The sequence below is a fragment of the Lissotriton vulgaris genome, chromosome 1_2 (genome assembly GCF_964263255.1).
Source record: "Lissotriton vulgaris chromosome 1_2, aLisVul1.2, whole genome shotgun sequence".
Classification (NCBI taxonomy): Eukaryota; Metazoa; Chordata; class Amphibia; order Caudata; family Salamandridae; genus Lissotriton; species Lissotriton vulgaris.
This window is the reverse complement of record NC_141686.1, coordinates 174,095,395-174,108,694: the sequence shown is the minus strand read 5'-3', so window position 1 is coordinate 174,108,694 and position 13,300 is coordinate 174,095,395.

The following is a 13,300-nucleotide window of genomic DNA, read 5'->3' as shown; positions in this document are numbered from 1 at the left end:
GCCCCCATTTTTTTTCATTCCCTTCTCTTCTGTACTGCTGTTTTTGCCATTCCTGTATTTTGCTGTGCCCCTGAATATTTAGCCGTCCCCGTGCACCCGTGATTGTTTCCGCCGCTTCTTCCCCTCCCCGCTCCCCGCCGCCGCTACCCTGCGACCCCGCCCCCTTTTCTTTTCTGGTCCTGCCATTGGCCACCCCGCTCCCGCATCCCAGCTGCTCCTCCCTCCCACTTGGCCATTTATGGAGGTCGCCGCACGGTGTTGAGCTGTGACCTTTGTCCCTGCCTGCAGGGCCGGTCGATCGATATACCGCACAGCTCCCCCCTGTGAGTGCCAGGACCCCTGACCTCCGCTGCTGCCTCGCTCCGGCTGAGCGCCGGTTTGTTGCACTATTCCTGTGGCTTGTGCCAGTATTGTGTTGTCTCTGCTTGTGCCCCCATTTTTTTGCCATTCCCTTCTCTTCTGTACTGCTGTTTTAGCCATTCCTGTATTTTGCTGTGCCCCTGATTATTTAGCCGTCCCCGTGCACCCGTGATTGTTCCTGCTGCTTCTTCCCCTCCCCGCTCCCCGCCGCTGCTCCCCTGTGGCCCGCCCCCTTTTCTTTTCTGTTCCCGCCATTGGCCACCCCGCTCCCACCTCCCAGCTGCTCCTCCCTACCACTTCGCCATTTATGGAGGTCGCCGCACGGAAGCGCAGCGGACGTGCGCCGCGGGCGCACCGATTGTGCACTGAAGGCGCGCCAAAGGCAAGCCCGTCTACACCCGTCCGCGCCTGGACCGCGCCCAGCGCCAGGACCCCTGACCCCCGAGGATGCCATCCCTCTCGACGGACTTACAACGGCGCCACCCTCAAGGCACTCAACGCCGGACGGAACCCCGCCTGCTACCGAGCCACCCCGAAAAGCACCCACGGACCCTTCACCTGCCAAGCCTGCAACTTCACCTACCTCCGGACCTGCACCGCACCGGCTAAGCCAAGCACCAGCAGCAACCACCTCAAGTGCATCCTGCTTAACACCCGCTCAGTCCACAGACACGCCGTGGAACTCTGGAACCTGCTCGACACAACATCACCAGACGTCACCTTCCTCACGGAAACCTGGATCAACGCCTCCTCAGTGCCCGACATCGCCAAAGCCATCCCGGACGGATACAAGATCACCCGGAGGGACCGCGTCAACCAGACTGGAGGAGGCATCGCCATCGTACACAAGAACACCATCCGCATCTCGACCAACTCCACCGACACCTTCACCGCCGCCGAACACCTCCACTTCCAGATACACACCGACCCCAAGACGACCCTCAGAGGCACCCTCATCTACAGACCCCCGGGACCACGCACACAATTCAGCGAAGACATCGCAGACTTCATCAGCCCGCATGCCCTCGCCTCCTCTGACTACATCCTCCTAGGGGACCTCAACTTCCACCTGGAGAATAACAAGGACAGCAACACCACCACCCTGCTGGACAACCTCGCCAACCTCGGACTCAAGCAACTGGCGAACACCCCCACCCACTACGCCGGCCACACGCTTGACCCCGTCTTCTCCTCCAGCAAGCACAACTCCTTCAGCCACTCCACCGGACTTCACTGGACTAATCACAGCTGCGTCCACTTTAGCTTCAGGAGAAACACGACCCACCACCACCCACAACAGATTCCTCGCCGGAGCTGGAGCAAGATCACCGCCGAGCAGCTCACCACCTCCCTCCGCCAGAAACATCCCGCCAGCAACCTCACACAGTGGCTCACCAACTGCGCCGATGACCTTGCACCACTAAAGAACCCTCCCAGCAGGCCCAGAAGCAAGTAAGCCCCCTGGTTCAGCAACGAACTCAAGGACTCAAAGAAGAACTGCCTCACCCTCGAGAAAGCCTGGCGCCACGATCAGACCTCAGACAACATGACTGCCCTCAAGCACGCCACCCGCAAGCACCGCCAGCTGATCCGCACCACCAAGAAGACAGCATTCAAAGAACGACTGGACAACAACGCCCACGACAACAAGGAACTCTTCAGCATCGTCAAAGAGCTCTCCAACCCCAGCGCCGGAAACAACGACATCACACCCTCGCAAGACCTCTGCGATTCCCTCGCCTCGTTCTTCCACCGCAAGATCGCCGACATACACAACAGCTTCGGCGCACCAATCACGCACCCAACCGCCGAACCAACGCCCCCTACCACCACCCTCTGCAACTGGACCCCGGTCAGCACCGAAGACACCACCCGCACAATGAACACCATCCACTCCGGATCACCTGCCGACCCCTGCCCCCACCACGTCTTCAACAAGGCCGACTCCACCATCGCACCCCAACTGCGGGACATCATCAACACCTCCTTCCACACCACCACCTTCCCGGAGAGCTGGAAGCACGCAGAGCTCAGCGCCCTCCTGAAGAAACCAACAGCGGACCCCACCGACCTCAAGAACTTCTGCCCCAACTCGCTCCTCCCTTTTCCTGCCAAAGTCATCGAGAAGACCGTCAACAGACAGCTCGCCGCCTTCCTCGAGACGAATGGATCCCTCGACCCCTCGCAGTCCGGTTTCTGAGCCAACCACAGTACCGAGACCGCCCTGATCGCAGCCACCGATGACATCAGATCCCTGCTCGACAACGGGGAAACAGCAGCCCTCATCCACCTGGACCTCTCCGCAGCGTTCAACACTGTCTGCCACCGCACCCTAGTATAGCGCCTCAGCAACATCGGAATCCAAGGGAAAGCACTAGAGTGGATTATCTCGTTCCTCGCCGGAAGAACCCAGAGAGTCCACCTCCCCCCGTTCAGATCCGAGGCCACCGAAGTCATTTGCGGCGTACCACAAGGATCATCACTCAGCCCAACCCTCTTCAACGTCTACATGAGCCCCCTCGCAGCCATCGCACGCCAACACAACCTAAACATCATCTCCTACGCCGACGATACCCAGCTGATCCTCTCCCTCACCAACGACCCCGCCACCGCCAGAACCAGCCTACACGAAGGGATGAAAGACTTCGCCGAGTGGATGAAGAACAGAAGCCTGAAACTGAACTCAGACAAAACGGAAGTCCTCATCCTGGGATCATCGCCCTCCGCCTGGGACGACTCCTGGTGCCCCCTGCCCTGGGCACCACTCACAAGCCAACGGACCACGCACTCAACCTGGGCTTCATCCTGGACTCCTCCCTCTCGATGACCAGACAAGTCAACGCCGTCTCCTCATCGTGCTTCAACACCCTGCGTATGCTCCATAAGATCTTCCGTTGGATCCCCACCAAGACCAGGAAGACCGTCACCCAGGCACTCGTCAGCAGCCGACTGGACTACGGGAACACCCTCTACGCCGGAACCACAGCCAAACTGCAGAAAAGACTCCAACGCATCCAGAACGCCTCCACAAGACTCGTCCTGGACATCCCCCGACACAGCCACATCTCCGGCCACCTGAGAGACCTGCACTGGCTCCCCGTCAGCAAGAGGATCACGTTCAGGCCCCTCACCCACGCACACAAGGCGCTCCACGAACTTGGCCCCAAGTACCTCAAAGACCGCCTGACCTTCTACGCGCCCACCAGCCAGCTACAATCGACCAGCCTTGCCCTCGCCGCCGTACCACGCATCCGCAGAGCCACCGCCGGAGGAAGATTCTTCTCCTACCTGGCAGCCAAGACTTGGAACTCCCTCCCCATTAATCTTCGGATGACCCAGGACCATCTTTCTTTCAGGAAGAAACTCAAGACCTGGCTGTTCGCGCAGTAACGTACCCCTCTCCCCCAGCGCCTTGAGACCCTTCCGGGTGAGTAGCGCACTATACAAATGTTATGATTGATTGATTGATTGTGTTTACAGAACACCTAAACAGGCAATGTCGGGGAGACAACCATGCACACTTACAAGTGCAATGCCATACTATCAGTGTCTCCCACCTCAGGAACAGCCCAGTAGGTACATTTGTACAGGTACATACATATAATCTGAGTACAGACATACGCATACAATCTGAATACAGACATACATCTATTGATTCAAGTGTGCACAGGGATGTAATGTAAATGCGCATGTAGATTCAAGCGCATACATACCTACACACATGCACACAAGCATAAACACATCTGTATCCATGTTTGTACGCAAACACTTTTACGTAACCATGGACTTCCGGAAGATGCAAAGGAACAATCAGAACAAGCACACAGACTGCACGTTACTTTAAACACACATGTAAACCACCCCTTCCCTACACCAATTAATTGATTACACAGTCAAGTATGCAGGTACTCAGAAATAGACATGCACATAAAACACACCCGCAAACACAGACGCACGTAAAGACATGTAACCATTGTACATGTTGTAGAGAGCCACCCGGCCTCTCCAGTACAATGTATCTGTTGCACCCACGCATCCCCTCATCCCTCGGGGCGGGCTCGCCCCGAGGGCATAAATAAAGGGGCCGGAGACCGCTCGGGGTCTTCCGGCCAGCAGAACAGTACTGGTTGTGTCTAATTCTAACGCGGCGGTGGCCTATATAGTCTTAGGCCTCACCTCGCTACACTGGTAACAAGGCCGGTAGCACCCCACACGTGCCTACTTACCTCGCGTGGTGCTCCGGCTGCGTTTGTCTTGAATCGCCCTAATCAGCCTGGTCCACCCTCTGCACGGCGTGCTCAACGGAGATCGCATCGCGGAGCCCACCCGTGTCGATCTACACCTGCCGATGTTGCTGCCGCCTGCGCTGCCCTGCTTGAGTCTGCCCACGTGCCTCCCTTGCCTTTAGGGAGCATGTTCGGCTGGCCGTATCGCTGGGGCAGTGCCTGAAGGAGGGTGAGTGAGAAGACAGGCCCACCTGCACTGTGCAGTCCTGTGCGTCTGCTGCCCTGCCATGTCCTGCAGCTCTAAATTCCCGGCTGAGGGAAGAGGCCCCAGAGGCAAGACTGCCCCCTCCAGTGCCTGCGTGCCCGGTGACTTCCTCAAGAGATAACTATTGACGTCCTCAAGCAGGAGCCCGCTCCCACCGCAGTGACGGTGTGCACGCCACGTGACCCACCATCATCAAGCATTGGCAAGACCAAGCCTTGAATGGCTGATTTGGGAGACAGTAGGGACAATCTTCGGGGGCAAGAAACTTATTAAATGAAAGAAAAAGAGACAGGGAGACCTGGAGCAAGAGCGCTGTCAGCTGTGGCAGGGGATACATAGCCAGAGGGACACTGTTGGGGGAGCGCTGCAGGTTGAAGGGGAGAACAGAAGAGCGCACATCGTGCGTGAGGCCGGCAGTGACTGAGCTAGGCCAACTCAGTCTTCATCTCCCCCCCCCACATGCACACCTGCAGGACTGGGTCAAGAAGGGCAACTACGCCCTCCTGCTGATGCAAGCAGGGAACGCAACATAGAGCCACATGCTGAAACGTCCGCCCCAGCGCAGAACGTCTACACGAAGACCACACCCTCGCATCTGCACATTGCCACAGCCAAACCAGGATGTCTGACCCAGCGGCAGGTGCCGCAGCTCAGCAAGATGGTGGACAGAAACCCAGTGGTCGCTCTAATCCTCCACCCCGGTGTACACCCATACCACTGTCGCACCACTACCACCTTTCAGCGAAGCCTCGGACCCCGTGACAGCTGCACCCCGATGGAAGGCCTGGGTCGGACTGCTCAACCACTACTTTAAATGGACAAGGGAGACGGATGGCACCAAGAAGCGGTCACTCCTCATCTATCATGGCGGAGCAGAGATATATGACCTCTTCGAGACACTCCCCAGCACAGGGAGGGAAGACGACTACGAGGCGGAGGTTGCCGCTCTCAATAGACACTTCGACCCGCAACTCAATCACGATTTTGAGAAATGCAAGTTCAAGAGGGCGTGGCAGACCGAGACTGAATCTGCTGACATATTCTATGCGCGGCTACGCCGTCTGGCTAGCACATGCCCCTTCGTAGACCAGCAGGATGAGATTCGTGATCAGATCACCCTTGGCTGTCGATCGAAGCTTCGGCGGAAACTGATCCTCCGGCAACCTGGCATCTCGCTGGACCAGATCTTGGTTCTCGCTCGCTCCCACGAACTGTCTGATGCTGGGGCGGAGGAAATGGAGGCCGCCCTAGAGACGCCGGTTGTCACTTCACAGGCACCCAAGATCTCGACAATCAAAGAGGAGAGAGTAGAAGCCATCCAGAGACGCCCCACGATGCCTCGCCCAGTGGAAAACCAACTACAAGTGGACTGTGTGGATATTGCTGTGAAGATCATCCTGCAACAGCCGTCTGCGGGGCAAAGGGGAAGACATGCTCGCGGTGCGGAAGACAAAATCATTATGCCCGAGTGTGCCGCGGTGGGCGGTTTCTACCGACAGCATCAAGACCGTGGAACATGTCTGAGAGGGTCCGACAAATATCCCTGGTGGACCCGTCACCAGTGCCAGATGACCAACCGCAGGGACGACGTCCCATATACGAAGATGAAGACGACGAAGAGGTATTCGTGGTGTCGTATGTCAGCCGGATAGGAACTCGTCGGCGGCCACCTTCCATGTGCTCTGTGTCCAGCGACGGCACGGATGTGTGAGCTCTCATAGACACCGGAGGCTCGGTCAACGTGATGGACTCCGATCAGTATGACCGCCTATCATCGCGACCTCCTCTAACACCATCTACTGCCCGCATCTACACCTATGGAGGAACGGACCCGCTTCCTCTATGCAGCATCATCCAGGCCACGGATGCCAGCGGCAGCTACACCACGGAGGTGAGGTTCCACGTCACCGTAAGACAAGAAAGGGACTTTGCTGAGTTGCCACACAGCGGAAGACCTGGGGCTCGTTTTCTTTGCTGATCAGATCCACGAATCACATGCCGAAGCAATGCTTGAGGAATTCCCGGAGCGCTTCAAGGGACTGGGGAAGCTGAAAGGCAAAAGGTTCAAGCTGTACATTGATCCATCAGTACGGCCGGTGGCCCTCAGGCACCGACTTGTGCCTTTCAACCTACGCACGCAAGTGGAGGAGGAGCTGTGTTGATATGAGACTGACTAATACCGCAGTGAAGAGGGAGAAACACATCACCCCCATGATGGACAACATTGTGGCCGACCTGAATGGAGCGAAGTAGTTTTCGAAACTAGACCTGAACGCTGGATACCACCAGCTGGGGCTGGAACCAGAGAGTCGGTATATAACCACTTTTTCAACACACGTAGGGCTACGCAGGTATAAGAGGCTTAGCTTCAGGGTGTAGTAGGCTACTGAGGTCTTTCAGAACGTGATTCGGGAGACACTGCTCGGGCTGCAAGGCGTGCTCAATCTCAGCTACGACATCTTGGTATATTCCCACATGCTTGAGGAACACCATGTCCATCTCCGGGCCACTCTGAGAAGACTGGTGGATTGTGGCCTAACTCTACACAAAGCCAAGTGTTCCTTTTATCAAGAGAGCGTAGACTTCTTTGGGTACACTTTCACCCGGGAAGGACCCTGGGTTTATCAGAAAAGGCTGAAGCTATTCGAACAGCCAGCACGCCACAAAACCCTACAGAGGTGAGGAGCTTCCTCGGTATGACCACGTATTGGGGACGCTTCATCTCCCATCTGGCCGCCATATCCCAGCCACTGTGTGCCCTCATGAGGCACAATCGTAAATGGGAATGGACGCCCGCGGCCAACAAAGCGTTCGAAGACGTCAAGGTGGGCCTGCTGGACAAAACCATGATGGCGTACTTCCACCCATGACGCCGAACAGAGTTGATCGTTGACGCCAGCCCGGTGGGCCTCGGGGCAGTCCTTCTGCAGGAAGACAACCCAAATGTATGGAAGCCAGTGGCATACACCAGCAAAGCCCTCACCAACACAGAGACCAGATACGCCCAGATCGAAAGGGAGGCGTTGGCGATCAAATGGGTGTGCCAGCACTTCCATCTTTATCTGTCTGGCCAAGAGTTCAGCGTTGTGACTGACCACAGCCCGTTGTTCCCGCTGTTTGCGGGCTCCTCTTGGCTCGTCCCTCTGAAGATTGAACAATGGGCCGTGCAGCTGCAAGGGTACAACTTCAAGATGGTCTTCCACCCTGGGGCACACAACCCATCTGGTTACCTGTCCTGTCACCCAGAATCCTCGACATCACCCAAGTCATATGTGGATGACTGCAGCACAGAAGAGTTCGTATACATGGTGTAGCAAGGAGCATGCCCCAAAGCAATGACACCTGAAGATATTAGCCAAGCCACTTGAGATGACCCCACTCTCGCCTGAGTGCGAGAAGCCCTGGAGAACAATGGCTGGGCTTACTTCATGGACGGGGCTCATGCACTGCGGCCGGAGGTCAGCCATGCACGTCAACAGCTATGGCAAGTGAGAAGTGAGTTGAGCGTAGGAGCTGAAGTAGTGATTCTAAGAGGACATCTCATCGTCATACCCGTGAAGCTCCAGAAGAGGATCCTCATGTTGGCTCACATTGGCCACCAGGGAATGGCCAAGACCAAGGCCAGGCTATGGGACAAGGTGTGGTTTCCGGCGATGGACTCTCTGGTGGAGGAGATGGTGAGGCAGTGCCATGCCTGCACGATCACAGGAGGAGTTCCTTCCCCGGCACCCATGCTCACAGAAGAGCCGAGCGATGCCCCATGGACACACCTCAGCGTGGACTTCGGTTGTTTTCCCAACCGACGACACATGCTGGTCATTGTCGATTCCTACTCGAAGTCTCCGATTGTTGAGGTGGTGGCCTCCACCGCGTTTCCCCACATGAAGAAGGTATTGGACAGGGTTTTCGAGATGATGGGGCTGCCAGAAGAGATTAAGTCCGACAATCGACCCCCTTTCCAGGGGAGAGAGTTTCCGGAATACCTTGAGAACCGAGCGGTGCGGCACAGGAAGATCACCCCACTCTGGCCACAGGCAAACGGAGAAGTAGAAGGGCTGATGCGAACCATCAACATGGCATTATGCATCGCTGTGGACCACAGAGAAGATCCTGAAGCGGCTTTAGAACAATTTCTGGGAGCGTACCATCGGACTCCTCATAGCACCACTAAATGTGCTCCGGCTCATCTCCTGTTCAAGCGTGCCACAAGAGACAGCATCCCGGCTGACCCGACTTGGGTGCCCATGGAGTGGAATGATATTGCCGTCCAGGCGAGGAAGGAGAGGATGATCCGGAAGGCGAGTGAGGCACAAAGGGCTCAGGAACACCAGCTAAGAGTGGGAGACCGGGTAGTGATCAAAGGCCGTCACCCCGGGTCGAAGTTCCGGACGCCCTATGAGCCTGAAGCATGGGAAGTTGTGAATGTCCAAGGCACTATGGTGACCGTCCGAAGAGGACAACAGTCTGTCACGAGGAACGTATCAAGCTTCAAGAAGGCAGTGGAGGCAGATGTAGATCCTGACACATCGGTGTGTCAAGGCTCCCCGCTGATCTTCTCTCCCCCTGGTTTCCCCGATGCAAGGAGCTCTGTGCCGGAGTCACCAAGGACTGCAAATCCAGGGAGTCCGGGAAATGCAAGGCCAACGATCCAAAGCACTGGCACAGATTCGGTGGAGGGCACCCCGGCTGGGATGATGACATCTTTTTCTTCCCGAGGCAGAGGTATGGTCTCCGGCTGAATCCGGTGCCCAGTCAGCGGTTGAAGGACTTTGTGTTCACCTCTCCATGAGCTGAGCGGTTTTGATGGACTAAAAGAAGGAAGGTAAGTAGAGAGCCACCTGGCCTCACTAGTACAATGTATCTGTTGCACCAACGCATCCCCTCATCCCTCGGGGCGGGCTCGCCCGAGGGCATAAATAAAGTGGCCGGAGACCGCTCAGGATCTTCTGGCCAGCAGAACAGTACTGGTTGTGTCTAATTCTAATGCCGCCGAGGCACATATAGACCTAGGGCCCGCCGTGCTACACCTGTAAAGATCTAAATCTATAAACATGCATGTACGCACCCCTGCTTCAGACATAAGCATACATACCTGCACATGCACACGTGCAATGCACCCATGAACAGCCGGTGATTCTGCACAGGAGAGACGCCCCCAGACGGAGACATGCAGAGAATAATTCAGCTGAAATCACTTCTCTGCTCTCTCCTGAATCGTACCCCCAGGCAAGAAGAGAGGTGAGGGGCTGCCAGCAGCTGAAGAGAGGCACACTTGGAAGAGACTCGTGCTATGGACAGACCGCTCACTATGAAAAGATTGTGCAGATAGCAGAGTCTGGAGAGACCTCACGCACCTATGAAACACAACAAACGCGCGCACACACATCCGCACACCACACATGCATGCACACAACACACACACATACCTTTAAACAAGGCAAATTGCTCAGTCTGCATATCAGTAACAATTGAATGATGACACAAGTTTATATCACTTATTAATAAGAAGCCGACCCGTGTGTCTGGTACAGCCTGCTTGCGCCCCAGGGTCCTGTGTTTTGAGTGAAGTATGAGTCTTTCCTGGATTCCTTGCCGCTCGCCGAAGCAGTGTGTACGTATCTGCTCTGAGTATTTTCTTTCACGACAATATCTGAGGATGGCACAGCCGAGAGCAGCGCAGCAGTATAAACTGCCAAATCAAGGGGAGTTACGAAGCGGCAGGAGAGTTGTCCTGTGGAGAAAGAACAGAATCAAGGCAGGCACAAAGGTTGTTAAAGAAAACATGCTGCACTCCTCCTGCATAGGGATGGGAGACGAGATGGGAGGCCCGGCAGCAGAGTTGTTAAGAGCTGTGGTTTTTTTTTCAAAGCGATGCGCACAGGGGCGGATTGGCACTGCGGGCACTTGGGCATTGGCCGAAGGGCCGGTGTCTCAGTGCCCTCTGTGGGCCGTTTTTTTTTCTCCCCTTTCCCAGTCCACAGAGAGCTGGGAAAGAGGAGAAAAAAAACGGCCCACAGAGGGCACTGAGACAGAGAAAGGAAAGCAGCTTTGCTGGGCGGCTGTACAGTGTTTCTCAGCTGTGGCCTCTCCTTCACCCCCTGCCCTGCAAAGCAATCACACTGAGGGTGGGCTGGGATGGGGTGATTGTGCTAAACAACACTCAAAGCCTGGGGGTCTAATAAGAGAGTCAAACAAATACTCTCAACTACTTGCAGGTGCTCATTAAGAGACATACAGGATCCTATATCGAAAATACTACCCAACGCATTTTCTTCCCAGCAAAGGTAGGTAAGACCCAAGGACCAGAGATGGATTCCCATCAATGTCTTGTGAGTGATCTCATAATTTTATCATTTGGTCATCCAAAAGGTTGGGATGGGGTACCTCTAGATCATTGAGATACCTTACAATCCACCTTATAGGCCAGGGAACAAAGCCCACAGTCGCTCGATAGACCATGCGTGGGATCCCTCAATGGGATTCAATGCAGTGAAACAAAAAGTGAACAGGTGTGGAATTAAAATTAGAATAGTAAGCATACAGTGAAAAACTTTAATAGCTGTAAGTTTCTTTCTCATTAAAAACAGGAACAGTGCAAAAGATGCAGTTTAAACAAATAGCTGCATGTGTGCCGACATGTTTCTGCCAAAAAAGGAGGAAAAAACCTTCTACGGCTTCATCAGGGCCTCTGTTCTAGAGAAATTATTGTCACTGCTGGTGCGTGCTACCAAGTGAAACAGCCATCCATAAAGTGATTAACTAAAACCATAAAGGATATAACTTTTTCTATTCCTCCGTGTCAAATGGTGTTGTTCTCACCCTTCATGACAGGGGATAACGCCTCACCTCACCTGGACCAAGCTCAGAATAAGGGAGGCCACGCTCTCTCCGTCGTTGCCTCAGACTATGGCTGAGATTAGGGGAGGCATCTCTTCAATGACTTGGTCATTCACTGCATTGAATCCCATTGAGGGATCCCACGCATGGTCTATCGAGCGACTGTGGGCTTTGTTCCCTGGCCTATATAGTGGGTTGTAAGGTTATCTCAATGATCTAGAGGTACCCCATCCCAACCTTTTGGATGACCAAATGATAAAATTATGAGATCACTCACAAGACATTGATGGGAATCCATCTCTGGTCCTTGGGTCTTACCTACCTTTGCTGGGAAGAAAATGCGTTGGGTAGTATTTTCGACATAAGATCCTGTATGTCTCTTAATGAGCACCTGCAAGTAGTTGAGAGTATTTTTTTGACTCTCTTATTATCTTATTAGACCCTAGGCTTTGAGTGTTGTTTAGTATGTTTATTAGGGGATGTTAGCTTGGGCAGGTCTTAAAAATTCCCTTGGACCCTCCACTACCTGTTTTGTGATTATGGGGTGATTGTGTGCAAGAATCGGCCTCCTTGGGGGCAGGTGTTGCTTAGGCCTTTGAGCCATTTTCACCTCGGCCCCCCTGAGGCCCACGCAGCCCAGAAACAGTATTTGTCTTAACACCTCGCACAGCCCTTCACATTGAAGGCATAGTGGGCGAGGAAGAATGGGTCTCACTCTCGATGTTTGGAACTGGCACCATCTTCACCTCAGCCTTCCCCTGGCTACCATGGATGACCAAGCAGCTGTGTTTTGTTCTCCTCTGCCAGGACTTTGCCCTAAGGCCATGGAGGGCTGATTAATTTACTAATAGCAGGGGCCTCGCTGCTTTTCAGGTGCTCCTGTGCTGGAGGGCTCGAATAATTTTGTAACAGAAAGGGCGTTTGCTGTTTTTTTTGTTACTCAGCTTGTAGGCCATTGTCACCTTGGTCCTGTGTCCTTCCCAAGAACACTTTCCTCCCACTTTCACTCCTTGTGTGTGCATTGGCCTATGTGGCCTGACGCCAGAGTTGCAGAGATGGGGAATCAGGTTTTAGTCCCAGCGTCTGCTCAACACCCTGTGATTCTGGGCAGATCACTTCATCGCCCAGGCCCTTATATATAAAATCAGATCTTGTGTACTGTGATTGGTTCTCATGAATAGAACTCAAATAGCATTTGTCTTGGGCTGAATTCACACTATATAAAACAGTCAAATGGAAAAACAACTATAAAAAATAACCATTTGTCCATGCTTTCTGATTCTGCAAAGGGAACATGATAATTAAAGATGACACTTTATAAAAACACATCCGTATTTTTTAACACAGCTTATCTGATGCAAAATTTTAATTTAGTTCCCCTTATTGCCTCTCTGTCTGGTTTTCTTATGTTGTGGATTTCTGATTTATGTGATGATTAAAGTCTAGGACATAGCTGGTTGGGAAAGAGTATCAACGACATTGTGCAGGGCGTTAAGACTGCAAGTAAGTATTCGGTTTTCAGAACTGCAGTGCTCCTAGTCTTTACCAATGTTACTGGCTCAGTAAGCTTTAAGAGGCCTAATTTACTAAATGTTTCTCTACAAATTAGACC